The 14095-nt window shown below is 36.1% G+C and overlaps 1 protein-coding gene and 1 long non-coding RNA gene across 10 annotated transcripts in view; one reads left to right on the forward strand and one right to left on the reverse strand.

Annotated features, from left to right (window-relative positions):
- The window catches only part of DNM3 (dynamin 3), a 475573-nt gene that overhangs the window by 248686 nt on the left and 212792 nt on the right, over positions 1 to 14095 (reverse strand). The gene's annotated exons all lie outside the window — the stretch shown is intronic.
- On the forward strand, positions 128 to 8075 carry LOC106730570. The gene is made up of 2 exons (XR_004313876.1): positions 128 to 4952; positions 6503 to 8075. It is a non-coding gene; the product is annotated as an uncharacterized LOC106730570 (long non-coding RNA).

A 14095-nucleotide genomic window follows, 5' to 3' on the forward strand; every position in this document is an offset into this window, starting at 1 on the left:
TTAGAAGCCCAATGAGATGGGCATATATGCTAAGGGGAACACAACCTTTATAGTTGTTTCTGTAGAAAATCACTTAAAATGCTTCAAAAGCAGTACAGATAAGTATAAAATTGAGTTCCTTGAAAAAAATGTCACAAAAACCCCTTTTTGAGAAAGAGATCTCTCCCATATTTGACAAAAAGTATAGATGTGTGAACTAAGATGAAATCATGGAGCAGTCTGATCAGAACCACCATTCATCTGCCTCACACAGAACTCCCAAGGCATGTTTCATCGATGTAAATAGAAGATGGCAGAAGAATGGCTTTCACTCTGTGGCAGAAACAGGCCCACGCCTGGAATGCTGGGTTCCTGGCTGACTATTGTCCCACTGGCTCTTGGTGCGTCTATGATGATTTGTGAATAAACATATAGACACTCAACAAGAACGGAATTGGTAGTCACATGTCATAAGACCATTAGATGGTATGTAGCCACACTTGCATATTTCCAGGATTATGTAATCATATGAAGCAGTGACAGGGAAAGAAGGAGCTGAGGCACACCGAGCTTGCCCAACCACTGTGGAATAGGCCCTGAAGACACAATTATGGGAGCAGAAGCTCAGTGATACAAAGTAATCCCTCCGAATTTCCACTGATGATTTAAATCCCTCTGGGAATGATGTACCTTACTGCTAATCTCTTTGTTCCATCCTAAACTGCTAGACAATTCTTTTTTTTTTTTAATCTTATTCAATCTTCCTCCCAAGGTGAGCAGGGCTTGCAATAACTTTTGAACCCTTTAACGGTACAGTAATTCAAGAGAAGACATTTAATGAAAAGCGAATGCTTTTAGACAGTTCTCACTTGAAGGCTTCTGAAATATTCAACCCAACGTTTTCAAAAAAGATTTTTCTGCTTCTCAAAGTACTGCAGAAGGCCAGTAGAAATGAATTGCTTTGGCTGTAAGTCTTCAAAGAAAGCTAAGTTCCTTAGTTTGGCTACTCAAATCAAATTTGGAAGCTACCTAGGAATTTTCTCACATGTTGATCTCTGGAAGGGCAATTAATCAAGCTCTTGTTGGAGGCAACTCGAACTTTAATCACAACACTATGGAGGGAAAGTCAGAGAGCTGCACGCTCAGAATATTCAGCGGTATATGTAATTGAAAACAGCAACAAGAGAAGAAAAGTGGATGCCAGTGGGCTGCTATGTTATAAACTTTGGTCAGGCAGTACTTGGCAAATTTCAACAGATTTAGTTAAACCAGTGATAAAACGAAGCAGTAGAATACCGTTAAAACAAAACAAAAGTATTAACACAGAATCAGGAATTACCAGTGAAAAACAGTGCTGTACCTAATAGCTTGGATCTACCAGAGGCAATCTGTTAGGCGACCGGCGTCATTATTTCATAGTGGAGGCTTGAAATCAAAACTTTTAAGTTTCTTTAGGTCAAGCTATAGCACAGCGTTCGGAGAGGCAGCCAGAATCTCCGAGGGAAACGGGGAAGGCCACATGTGGAACTAATTACTCATGGAGAGGCCATGACAAAGAGCATTTCTCCAGACTTTTCATGGGGGCTTCACTTTCAGGAAGTTGCTATAATTACTGTTCAAGTCTAGAGCAGCCTGCAAGCCGCTGACAGATCCAACAGACAGGAGGAGGAGGAGGAGGGAGAAAGAGAGAGGGAGAAAGAGAGAGAGAGAGAGAGAGAGAGAGAGAGAGAGAGAGAGAGAGAGAGAGAGAGAGAGAGAGAGAGAGAGAAAATGAACTTATCTGCCCTTTCTGACGAGTGAAATACCAGAAAATAAAGTACCACAGGAAAGCTCAAAACGGTTTCCAAATGAGCCCTGGCTTCCAGTGTTCAACTTTCTGTTTACTTTTGTTTTTTTTAATCTATCCTCTATCTTCAAATTACTTTTCTAGCCTGGCTCGGACAGCAAATTTGTACTTCTCCACGAACGCACTTTCAGTCGGCCACAGCAGAACTGTACATCTCGACTTTTTTTTTTTTTTTTTTTTTTTTTTACAGCTTTTCCATACTGGGGCCCACTTCCTGCCCAGTTGAGGAAAAAAATCTGGCCTGAAGATGAAATGACTGCTTAACATTACACTAAAACATCTGGTACCATTTTATGCACAGACCCATGTCTGAGAGCAGGCGATTCTAGCGGTCTCTCCAGCGGCACAGCGCATACCCAAACCTCCCCAGGGTGACATCATCCCATATATGGACTCTCCAGCCCAGCCCTCCCCCTTTTCCTGGTCCTAAATTCATTGCCAGTTCCCCAGTCTGCAGCAAATGTGCCACGTCAAGACTGGAAATCACAGCCCTTGAGTCTCAGTCGGGGCAGCAGAATTCAGGGGGGGAAGCCGAATGCAACCCCTGGTGCAGGAAGGGAGGCTTTTCCCAAAGACCGGGAGAGGATTTTAAGTACATAGATGGAAGCTTCTGGAGATCCTGCTCCGTCGCCCCAGTGTTCAGACTACCTGTTCAGGACAATGCCGTTGTACAGTAGTCTGCACATTGGTTAGACTGGGCAAGGGACAACAACGCCACGGACGGCCGGGGACACCAGTCGCTGTTTCCAAGGAGAAGAAGTTTGTTCGCTCCTTTTTCGAATCTCATACCCAGTGTTTTTCTTCACAGGTTTTGCACACTAGGGACCAAGAAGCCCTCGGGGACACTGCCGAGAAAGGACTGCTCAAGGGAAGACCTGTGGGTAAGGCCTTCTTGACTGCTCACCTGGGCTGGGACCAGGAGAGCCGCGGTGGGGAGCCGGTGGTTTGTGTTCACATGCGAGAGAAACTGAGGCAGCCGTGGGACCGAGTGCTCTGCATTTAATTTTACAAGAGCAACAGTGTGTGGTACATAGCGACTGACTAGATGGTACTGGATTTCCAAAGAGTTATAAGTATTTCCTGAAGTTAAAAGGTTTTCCCACTTTGAAATGAAGTATGAAAAGACTCCCACACGAGAATAATTTAATGAGGACAGTTTTGAATTGTTGAAATTAATAATCCAGAGACCTAAAAACTTACTTGAATGAGGACTATAGTATAACATTTCACATCCCAGGATTGAATTAATTTTGCCCCAAAGTAAAGAATACTTCCTATTTTTAACATGTTATATGAATACGGCTTTTCTTATAATTTACTTATGCAATATAAATATCGGGAATAATAGTAGCTAACAATAAAAGAAGAGGCTGCCAAGTTTTTGCCTACCAGACAATGCAGATGGGACCGGTCCAGAAAAGAGCACAAACCTAGAACTTACAGAGTCAGCAACCAATTAAATCAGGGAATAGAAATCTCTATCTTCAGATATCCCAATATACATCTCTGTATTACTTTTCTTTTTTTTTTAAATCTAAGAATAGTTGATAACTGCTGGTCAGCTGAGCCCCCACGCCTATGTTTTACAATGCTTCTATTTCTCTGAGCTCTTAAGATGATAAGGTACTTTGTCTACAAACCCACTGATAAAAAAGGAATTTGTAAACGAAAGCAAAGTTTTCTTTGGTCAGTTTCCAGCTGTCCTGGGGGTGAAGGATGGTGGGAGAGGGGGAGGAAGGTAGGAGGGAGGAAACCCTCAAGCTGAATGAAATCCCAATAGAGAGAATAGAGAAAGTCTGGGTTGCAATATGATCCATGCTGAACTTAAGAGGTGGGTCCCTTAAAGAAAGTTCTGGAAAAATGCTACTGCCTCAACCTTCATTTATATCTACCCCCAAACAATTCTATGTAATGAAAACATCTGTTCTTTAGGCTTTTGTGAAAAGTGAATGTAATCTCTTTTGTCCTCCTTTAAATTCTTCACAGTTACAGTGGTTCCTAAACAAAGTCTTTTCTAAATCATACTTTTTGCAGCAATTCAAAAATTGTTCCAAGTTCTCTTTGGCAAAACATTTTATTACCAAAGGTTCCCCAAGTTATCTTTTGTCACAACAACTTATTTTAAAAATCACCCCTCTGTGATCATTCCAAAACTGGTACAAAGAACATACATTTTTTTCTCTTATTTACAGCTTTAGTTAAAATATAAAGAGCAAGGATTTGTTTTTGCTATTTTCTCCACTTAGATGATACAATAATGTCATCCTTTATTTTTTCTATTATATCTCGAAGGCTTCCATATTAATTATTTTTAACAGAACAAGTGAGATTTTTAAAAAAATCTGTTTCCTATGTTTCTTTTACATAGAAAAACTGAAACAAAATCTATTAGATGTATTTTATAGGAGCTTATTTTTTCAAAAAATATATTTTTAGTAATTGATACAGTCACTAAAGAAGATAGCAATAAGGTATTTTGGCAATATTAAGGTTTCTCAAATTTGGGGGGGTTTGGGGTTTTTTTTTTCACTCCATAGAAATGACTGGATTTCCTATCTTGCTTTCATTTCATGTATATTTAATTTAAATATCTTTCTTCATATTAAATGGCCTTTTTGTTTCAAAGAAACTACCACTGGTTCCTCACCGATTTTCTCCATCAAGATGACTTTTAGTCTGGAGACAGAGGGGACCGGAGGGTGTCCTTGGCGTAAGTACAGGAGTAGGAACGTACGAATTAATTTGCAAAGGGGTAACTGAGGAGCCCCTGCACGTGCTTCGCGGAGCTCTGCTGACAATCCATTTTTGATGCAAACTTTTAACAAATGGGAAGGAATAGTACTTATTTTTAAACTAAATTAAAAATCAAAAGTAAAAGCTTACTTGATAAACCTCTGCTGACTGAAGGGAGGATGACAGTTTATACGCTGGTACATACACCGACATGTACACACACATATCGTAAAATAATCTTATCTATTTCCAGGGTAATTAAAATAATGTTTAATTTTATTTTGATATTACTTTATAAGGAGATATACAAATATTTTAGGGATCATGGGATCTATTCCAGAGGAAACTAACCAACAGTGAACATCTTCAACTAAAACTACCCCTGGATATGATGGTAAGTGAAGTATTAAAACTGAATATTGTACATCTTCAGAAAGAGAAGCTTGTTTGAAAGGCCTGTCCAAACTGGACTTCATAGAAACTTAGTAGTTGTTTTTCATTTTAGTGGATGTGATTGATAAATTAGACTAGGTACTGAGTTAAAAGGAGAATGCTTTCCGTTATCAAAGAGAAAGAAATTCAGAGCCTTCCCTTCAACACCATCATTTCTTAATTGGAAAAGGACCAATATAAAACAATATATTTACATTTTAAACCCAACTCCGCCTTTTTAAGCCATAGATCTCAAAACCAAAGAAAGTTTATTTACAAGAGGGAAAAATTTCACACTGATCACTTTCTTGCAATTAGTCAATAGGTTTAATATCCTTCCTGCCTGGCATTTGAGCTTTTGGCCCAGATAATGTGTTTATATTTTTCAAAAACGAAAATATACCATCTGCCCTCGCCTCTTGCCCTACAGACCACCCAAGTTTTTCACTCTATGGGAAAGAGTTTAGGCACAAAACTCCTAATGAAGAAATCCCCCTCCCCCCTCCTTTTTTCCCCCAGTTGAAGTCTTAAAGCTGCTATAGGAAATAAAAGGAAAATACAACTTGGTAATGCAACAAGTTCCCTCATCCAGCATACATCTTGACTAAAGAAAAGCAAATCTACAAGAGATTTGCTCTTAAAAAAAAAAAAAAACATTTTCCTCTTCTCTAAAAAGACTATCCCACCATCTCAATAATGTCTAAATAATAACTAAGAGACCATCACTCATAACTTTCAGCTTAAAATAACTAGAAGGTCAGGCTTTAACCTAAGAGAAGACAGGAAATTCCTGAGTAAAGACTCTACTTTCTTACTTGGTTTCTCCTACCTTATAAACCTTGGTGTGCTACAAATTATGTAGATAGAAATATTTACCTATTTTTTGAAAGTCTCTTATTAAGAATTTTTATCAGTTTTAATATATAGAGATAATGAAGTAAATTAAGGAAAATAATTAAATCTTAATTTTGAATTTCCTGACTTATTGTGACAGCCAGTTTCCTGGAGTTGCTTTGGTTTAATTTTATTGTAGAAGATGATTCACTTTGTTGCATTTCTTTCTTAAGATTATAAATAAAATATAAAAAAGAAATTAGGTATAATGACTGTATTAAAAATTACATAGTATGATAATAATGTAAATAGCTCTCATATTTTAGCTAGTATTTTAAGTGATAATTAATATTCTCTGTATAATTTGGAAGGTAAGAAAAAGCCCTAAATGTTTTTTCCACCTTCTATCTTTTTAAAAAGCTTACGGGCAGGTTCAGCGTAACTATGAAGTGTTCATATGCCACATACTCATTATAATTACGTTTAAAAAGTCTATTAGAAACATAAATTGTTCTGAATCTTATGAGTAGAATAAAATCATTTTTCAGCAAGATTTTTCCCTCTGAAAAACAGTTATGGCTTTTGAGGCTCAAATAAATTGGAGTATCTTGTTTTAATAGAACTGTTTCATATTAAAGGACAACATGAACTCACAAATATTTCTTTCTATTTTTTCAGGTTGCACACATCATTCCTTTATGCAGAGTTAACTGGATCAAATTATTTATGGGAGAGAGAGGGGAAAGCTATACAGAATTACAGTAATTTTAAATTTCCACCAAAATACTCTTTGTAAGTGAATCACTCCATAAATATTTTCTGTTGCACTGAATGCAGCGACAATAACAAAATAGTTTCTTAAGGTATCTGTCTTTGCATAATCTGGCCTTGTAATTACTTAAATATTAGCCAAGTCTACTGATGTTTTTGATTCTGTCAAGAAAAAAACAGTCCTCTACTCAGAAGTGATGACTAGAAACAGAATCAGACACTTTTTTTTTTGAAATTAAATAAATGGAAAATTGCTCTTATCAACTCTGTTAAAATTGTATCATAACTAATTACTTCATAGAAGTTCAGATGTGTAAAAAACTCACTTTTTTCAGTCTCTAAAAACTTTTTTGCTCTCCATAAACTTACTATTTGCTATTTTCTCAGAATTTTACAATTAAAGGGAAATAAACTATGTTTTCCTTACACTTCCTTGAAAAAAACCCTTAAGTACACACTCCTTGGAACATAAAGGTTTTGTTTTGTTTTTTAAGAAATTCCACTTTTTGGAATTTCAACTATCCAAATTTTTTTTTTAAGAGAAGGGGAATTTGTTAAATACCTCTATGGATATGAATTGATCATTTATATTAAAATAATCAGTAGAATTATTCTCGACTCACCAGAATTAAATTTTCTAACTGTATCTTTAACACTATTAACTCTTCCTTATATGAATTCTTATATGAACTCTAAGGAAATTTTCCAAAGGGTCTGGTTTTACATTTTGTATATGAAATGAAGTTTCCTTTTCTGTGTTTAAGGTACTATTTTGTAACTGTATTGCACTGACAACATCCAAAACACATTATGAGCATCACTGTGGGTAACAACTTTTTAGTTTATACCTCTTTTGATTCATGGCACAACCTTATAGTTAATTAAGAGAGGGAGAACTTAAGCTCACAACTGCTTTTTATTTGGTTTTCACATCCATACTAAAAAATACTTTGCATTAAGAGGAATATGAGAAATGTCAATAAGTTCCTACTGTTTAATAAAATATTGAAAAAATGCATCTAATTGTAAAATCCCACTATCAAAGCATCAGATACCAAAGTCGGCTGGTTGAGTTGTCAAATACATTAGGCTCATTAATTATTTGGAAAATGGCTGCCCTTTCCATGTAAATGACAAGTTTCTTTTTCATGGGCAAGGTTATGGTACTTATCTCCTATAAGAGACATGTATAAACATAGTCTTTATCTTTAACTTCAGTTTTAAAATATGCAGAGCTTTTGTGAAGAGGAAAAACATCTGGTTCAATTACTCTGAACTCTGACTGCATGTGGGCCAGGAGTAATATGAATTGGATTTAAGAATAAACCTTGTGTTTAGTCTTTTTTGTTGTTGTTTTTTCCTTAAAATTTCAATGTGAGTTTTCTGTTATGTCAATCATCCATGTTAGCACATTTGAAACAAATGTATAAGTGTACTTTCTGAATAAAGTCAAAAGTCTAACTTGTTTTTAGCTCCATAACGTTTTAATGTTTAATTCTATTGTGTGTTTTTTCTCCCTTTCCCCTGACCCTCCAAAACCACCAAATCTGGAAAACAGAATGATTGTATCTGCCCATGAGCAAAGGAAACCCGAAGGAACCAAGGGCCTGGCTGGACGGAGTTGTCATGTGTCTGCCTGTCTACACTTGCTGTGCAGAACATCCGCTCACCTGTACAGCAGGCACAGACAGGCAGTCACATGACAACCCAGCCTGAATGACAACCAGCCATTGAAAGAAAGCCCTCACACCATAGCATCTACACCAAGAGCTACAACCAAAATGAGGGGCGCGGGGGCCTGGGGTTTTAATCTGTCGGTTTCTTAATTCGTATGTATTATTATTATTATTATTATTATTATTATTATTATTATTATTATTATTATTATTATATTATTATTATATTATTATTATTTTCTTTTGATTCAAATATTGAAACCCACCAAAAGTAAAGTGAGTGGTGCTTATGAAATATAATAAAACCCATTTCTGAAACGGTTCCTGTGCTTTCTATAGTTCTCTTTTCCTAATTGTTGTCAGTAAATTACTACCCTTGTACACATTCACTGTACACAGCTTCGCAGCACCCTGTAATGCATAGAACAAGATGACATCAGCCTGATGCCTGACAAAGAATAAGTGATTCTGATAATTCTACTCCAAAAACTAAGTTCAGTTTTCTGTAGCATGATTTTTTTAAGAGAGAGGGATAAAAGAAAAACAGCAAAGGGATAATATTCCAGGGAATCGTGTATTTTGAGTTAACAAACTCTGACTGTTTGGGTCTGGGTAAAACATAGTAAGGAGTATTCATTTCCAACACACTTTTCAACTGTATTAAAATAGCTGTTTCTCTTCTTTTGATATATAGAAAGCTGAAACTGAAGCTTTGGTATTTCAAAGTGTCATGATGTACATGAATTTATTACTGCCATTGTTTAATTAAGAAGGAACTACAGTTCTAAGGTGGAATTTACGAGGCCAATACACATGCTCCCAACTCACTGTAAACTTTCAAACTCTTGAGATGTTCTGGCAGTTCAATTATTTTCAAAAAGAGTAAAGAAAGGGATTAATGCATACGCAGTGTATATTTTGCCATATCTTTTGAGGAAATGTCAAAACTTCAAGTCATACACTGTGAACTGGAGTGAAATCATCAGGATTGGCTTGTGTAATATTTGAATATCTGAATGAATATTTTAAACACTCAAGGGTAAAAGGTGGCTCCCCACCTTTGATTTTAATAGGTAAAATTAATAATTTGTCAACTTTGAGTTGACTCACAAAAATGTTTTAAGTTTGGTATCTAAAATTAATTTTCATCTTTCTTAGAAAGATTCTGGTCAAACTGCAAAAAATGTTGCACAAGACTACCCCAAATTTTTGTTTTTTTAATCTAGCAAAACATTTCAAGTGTATATTTTGGACTACAGCAAACTATTTTTATTCAGATATTTCATTTTTAAAATGAAAGATTTCGTTTTAAGGCTAAAAACCCCACGAGGTTCAAAATTTCAACAATTTTGTGATATTTTACCAAACCTGACACATAGTTCCTTAAAAGCAACAACAACAAAAACAGAGATTGGGCAAAGCTAATTAGTAAAAATATGATCCAGGCTAAATTCTTGCATTTAACAATCTGGCATAAGGAAATACATCATCTCTTAAAATGTGCTACTGCAAAATAAATTGTGCAATGAAGGTTTTTTTACCTTAAATAACAGTCCCATGACTAGTAAATAAAGTAGTAAACAAGAGTTCACAAAATGTAAAATATAAACAGGAAGGCAATACAAAAAATGCCTCACAGAATATTTACATAGTATCACCCCATTTTAAATGCTTTATATAACCTGTAGCAGATGCCACTGACAGGAGTCCCCATAGAGATCATTCTATGGGACCCTACAAGGCACTGCCAAGGCAGTGACTTAGAGCTCTCTGAATGACACAATAGCTGGGTCAGAACATAAAGGAGACTGTCCCATTTCACCAGATTCCAAAGGGACTCCAGGATAACGTTTCAAATAATCGTCTCTTAAAACATGAGGTTAACATATTGGTACTTTTTTTTTTTTTTTTTACTTAGCTTGAAAGAATGTTTTATAAATTGTGCATGCGTGTGTGTGTGTGTGTATGTATTTAAGTTCATTAAATGAGGAACATTTTAAAATTTTACTCTTCTAGGAAAAGGTAGTATAAAGCATAATATTTTTCTTCCAGTACAAACTTTTGAGTACAACAAATAATACTTACGAGGGAGTAGGTTTGAGTATATAAGTATTTTTAATAAATTTGAAGTAGCATTTACCATTATGGTTTTTTGAATAATATCATCTATTTTTCTAAATTATAAATCTTTGGATGATGCCAGAATGTGGAAGTGTTTATATGAAACTAATCCCACATTAAAAAGCATAAGATAGCTTATGCACATGAAAAAACACATGCACAACTATCATCATGAAGAATTTTAAGTAATATAAATGTTTTAAAGTTTAATATTTATTGGGACTTTTTTTTAATTAAAAAAATCTAAGTTTTGGCTAACTAAACAACTCAGCGAGGATTGTGACTAGTGTTCACAGGGTCAATCGTGACCTCATCCCAGGAAACAGAATCTTGAGAGTATGAGTGAAAATGGACAGAGTTGAAGATTTCTATAACTTCTCAGTCTCACAACTTTGGCCATCCTGGGATGTAGCTGTCATTTTGTTTCCTATTACCGAAGTTACATTTATCATCTGTTGCAGCCACATAATAAAAACAATACTAAGTAAATATCCCTATAAGGGAATTATATAATCTCCTTATCAAGCTATCCAAACACTTCAACCCACAAAAATGAGGCCTGTAATTTTTTAAGAGTCCAAAGAATGTCCTTATTTCAATGCAGATTTTGGATTTTCTTCAATACTGTAAGGTTAGTACATTTCCACTGGAAACGCTTCTGTTAAATCACCCTACTTTCCTAGGAGTAGTCCATTATGATTTTAATCTTCGTGTTGGACTATAGAAACGAAACAAATATTGGCTGTATGCTATTATTATACATAAACTAGCAGTCCTCTGTTTTTCAGAGATTTTAAATGATCACTTACACATTTCTCATTGCTATTAAGAAAAAGAAGCCTCTTTTCTCCTTGAAACAAAACATGCTATTCTTTAAAATTTTTTATTTTGGAATATTTTAAATAAAAGCCATCATTTCTTTTTTTTTTTTCCAACTCTGACTTTAAGGTATTAATGTAAACTATCTAAATCCAAAATCCTTTTGAAATGATAGTTTCTATTTTATTCCAATGCCTTGCCTTTTCCTAAGTGCCTCCCAATAACTGTGCAAAATACATTTACCATGTATGAAAATGACATTGGGGAATTTATCTTCTACTTAAACTATCTTCAATCCAGGAAGCCATATAATCGGAGGGGGAAAAAAAAGAATCCATTAATCTTCAATGATGAAAATTAAGAAAATTTTAAGACAATCTATCTCTAATGGTAATTTTACCCTGTAATTCAATAATTTGGCTTAGCACTTGAGATACCAGGACATGATGAATTATTACACCGAATTTACCTATTTATTTGCTTAATCACATCTTCACTCAACCAAAAGTTACTTAGCGCCACTTATCAGCACCATGTCTGCTGGTGATAGAACATGGAACGAGACAATGGCTCATAGTCTCAAGAAGCTTACAGATGAGTTATGTCAAATTTCACCTTTTGAAAAAAAAATCTCTTAAATTCATCCATTTCTATCAAATTCCCTCAACCCACCCCAGACCAAGCTACAGATACCACAGCAATAGCTTTCTAACAACTCCCCAATCCAGTTTTGTCCTCCTCCAATCCATTCTCTATAAGGCAATCAAAAGGATCTGTAAAAATTTCAAATCTTATTACGTGACACTCCAGCTTAAAAAACTTAAAAGGCTTCTCGTTGTTCTTAGGATCAAAATCCTTAATCTTTATTGAGTCCTTTTCTTTGTTCCAGTCACAACGGCCTAAACTCAGTTTCTTAAATTCATCAGGCTCAATCTTGCCTTAGGCATTAACAGGAGCCTTCTCGGACTGTTCAATGTAATGCCCCCCCGACACCCTCGCTGTGATTCCCAACCCAGACACTCCTGAAGTCAAACACATCACTGGATTTATTTTCTTCATAGTTTGTAATCTGAATCTTACAGGTGTTCTTGATTGTTTATGTTTTCTTTATTGGGAAATATCCTTCATAAGCAGGCAGGTACCTTGCTAACCATTTTATCCTTAATGTCTAGGATAGTTCTGGTACATAACAGGTGCTCAGAAAATCTTTGCTGGGATATGTTCAGATGATTAATAGCACAGCACTGACACTTAGCAGCTGGCTAAATTACTCATTCTGAGTCTCCATCTTCATTTCTAAAATGGAGAACATAAAGTACTGACTTAGTTCAGTGCCTGGTAAACTATAAACCCTCAATAAATGTTAACCATTATGATGATGATCATCATCAAGACTATCATCCAGACTGACAGCTGGCCTTCATGAGCTTAAGCAGGTAGAGTGAACAGCAGAGATACTTTTCACAACCACAATTACTGTAGAACTAGGGAGCGTCTTGTTAACTGGAAGTACATTTGCTCTGGCTGAGCATTCAGACTAATTTGGATATACAAGGTGAGCCTGCAGTGAAGCAGGACTAGACGCTGAGAAGAGCTGAGTGGATGTACACAACAGAATGAGGAAACACATTGAGTCTGGGGCGATCCAGACTGACAGCACTGAGGGGAGAGATGGGAACGGGAAGAGACAGACAGACAGAAGGAAACGTACTAGCACAAGGATAGTACTGCCAATGACACCCCCAAGTGGGGTGTCCACTGGTTAAAGACTGCTGTGCAGAGGGTTATCTGATATTCTGTTTGAGGTTGTTTGAATTACGGTATTGCTTCCTCAAATTCTTGGTAAAGGTAAGTACTACAAATATCCCTATGTTATTATTTTGATAGAAATCAAAAGAGCTAAGTATCACCCATCTAAGATCCCAGGGGATCTATGTGGACACACAAGCCTGCGTGTCCAAGCTCTGCCCTCATCCCCATAAACAACGCCTCTCTGACTTGGGGTATGCACAATGACAGAAAGCCCTTGGGATTTAACCCAGGAAGAGGTCTATGTAACCCCCAGAAATGCATTCTGGGTCACTGTGTAGGGAATTTCAGAGTCTAGGGTACTGGAGTATGACTGAGAAGGACAGCCAGGTTTGGGCAAATTCCATTGCTCATTCGTTAGAAACTATCTAATCCTGTAAAAAATGGTCTATTTCTTTTCAAGTTGCAGAAACCCCAATTTGAGAGTAGTACTAGAAGATAACATACAGTCAAGTAGATTAATTATGTTTACCATAACCACACTGTATTATACAGATTCGCTGAAGATAATACATGAAAATAACACTGTTTGGGACACAGGGGGAAATCTTTCTATTAAGATCTTCTCTCAGTAACATTATAACTATTATTATTGCAATGTTGAATAATGGTTCAAAAAGTGCAGTCCATAGTTGCTTGAGGGTGCTCATGAATCCATCTCAAATTTAAGGGTAGGGTGGATAGATCCATTAACGATGGGGAGAAAGCAGGAAAAATGCTGGGGACTTACTATTACCATCATGCCAACTCTAGGTTAAAACTGTTACACAGGTTATTTATGCTACTGCCTCTGCCAGCTTGGAGAGGAAATCACATTTTCGGTTATCATCATCTCTAACCCACAGGCTGGACGGGAGGCAGTATGGAAAAGTCTCACTGAAGGACTGGGATCTGAATTCCCTCTTACCATCTGAATCTTATCATTCTCTGCTAAAAAAAAAAAAAAATCCCAGATCTCATACATCCTATCTCGTAATATGAAACAACAACAACAACAACAACAACAACAAAACTGGAAATTAGAAAACGTATGAGTCAAACAATGACATTACAGTAGGAGGGTCTAGTATTACTT

Source organism: Camelus ferus, chromosome 21 (genome assembly GCF_009834535.1).
Source record: "Camelus ferus isolate YT-003-E chromosome 21, BCGSAC_Cfer_1.0, whole genome shotgun sequence".
NCBI lineage: Eukaryota > Metazoa > Chordata > Mammalia > Artiodactyla > Camelidae > Camelus > Camelus ferus.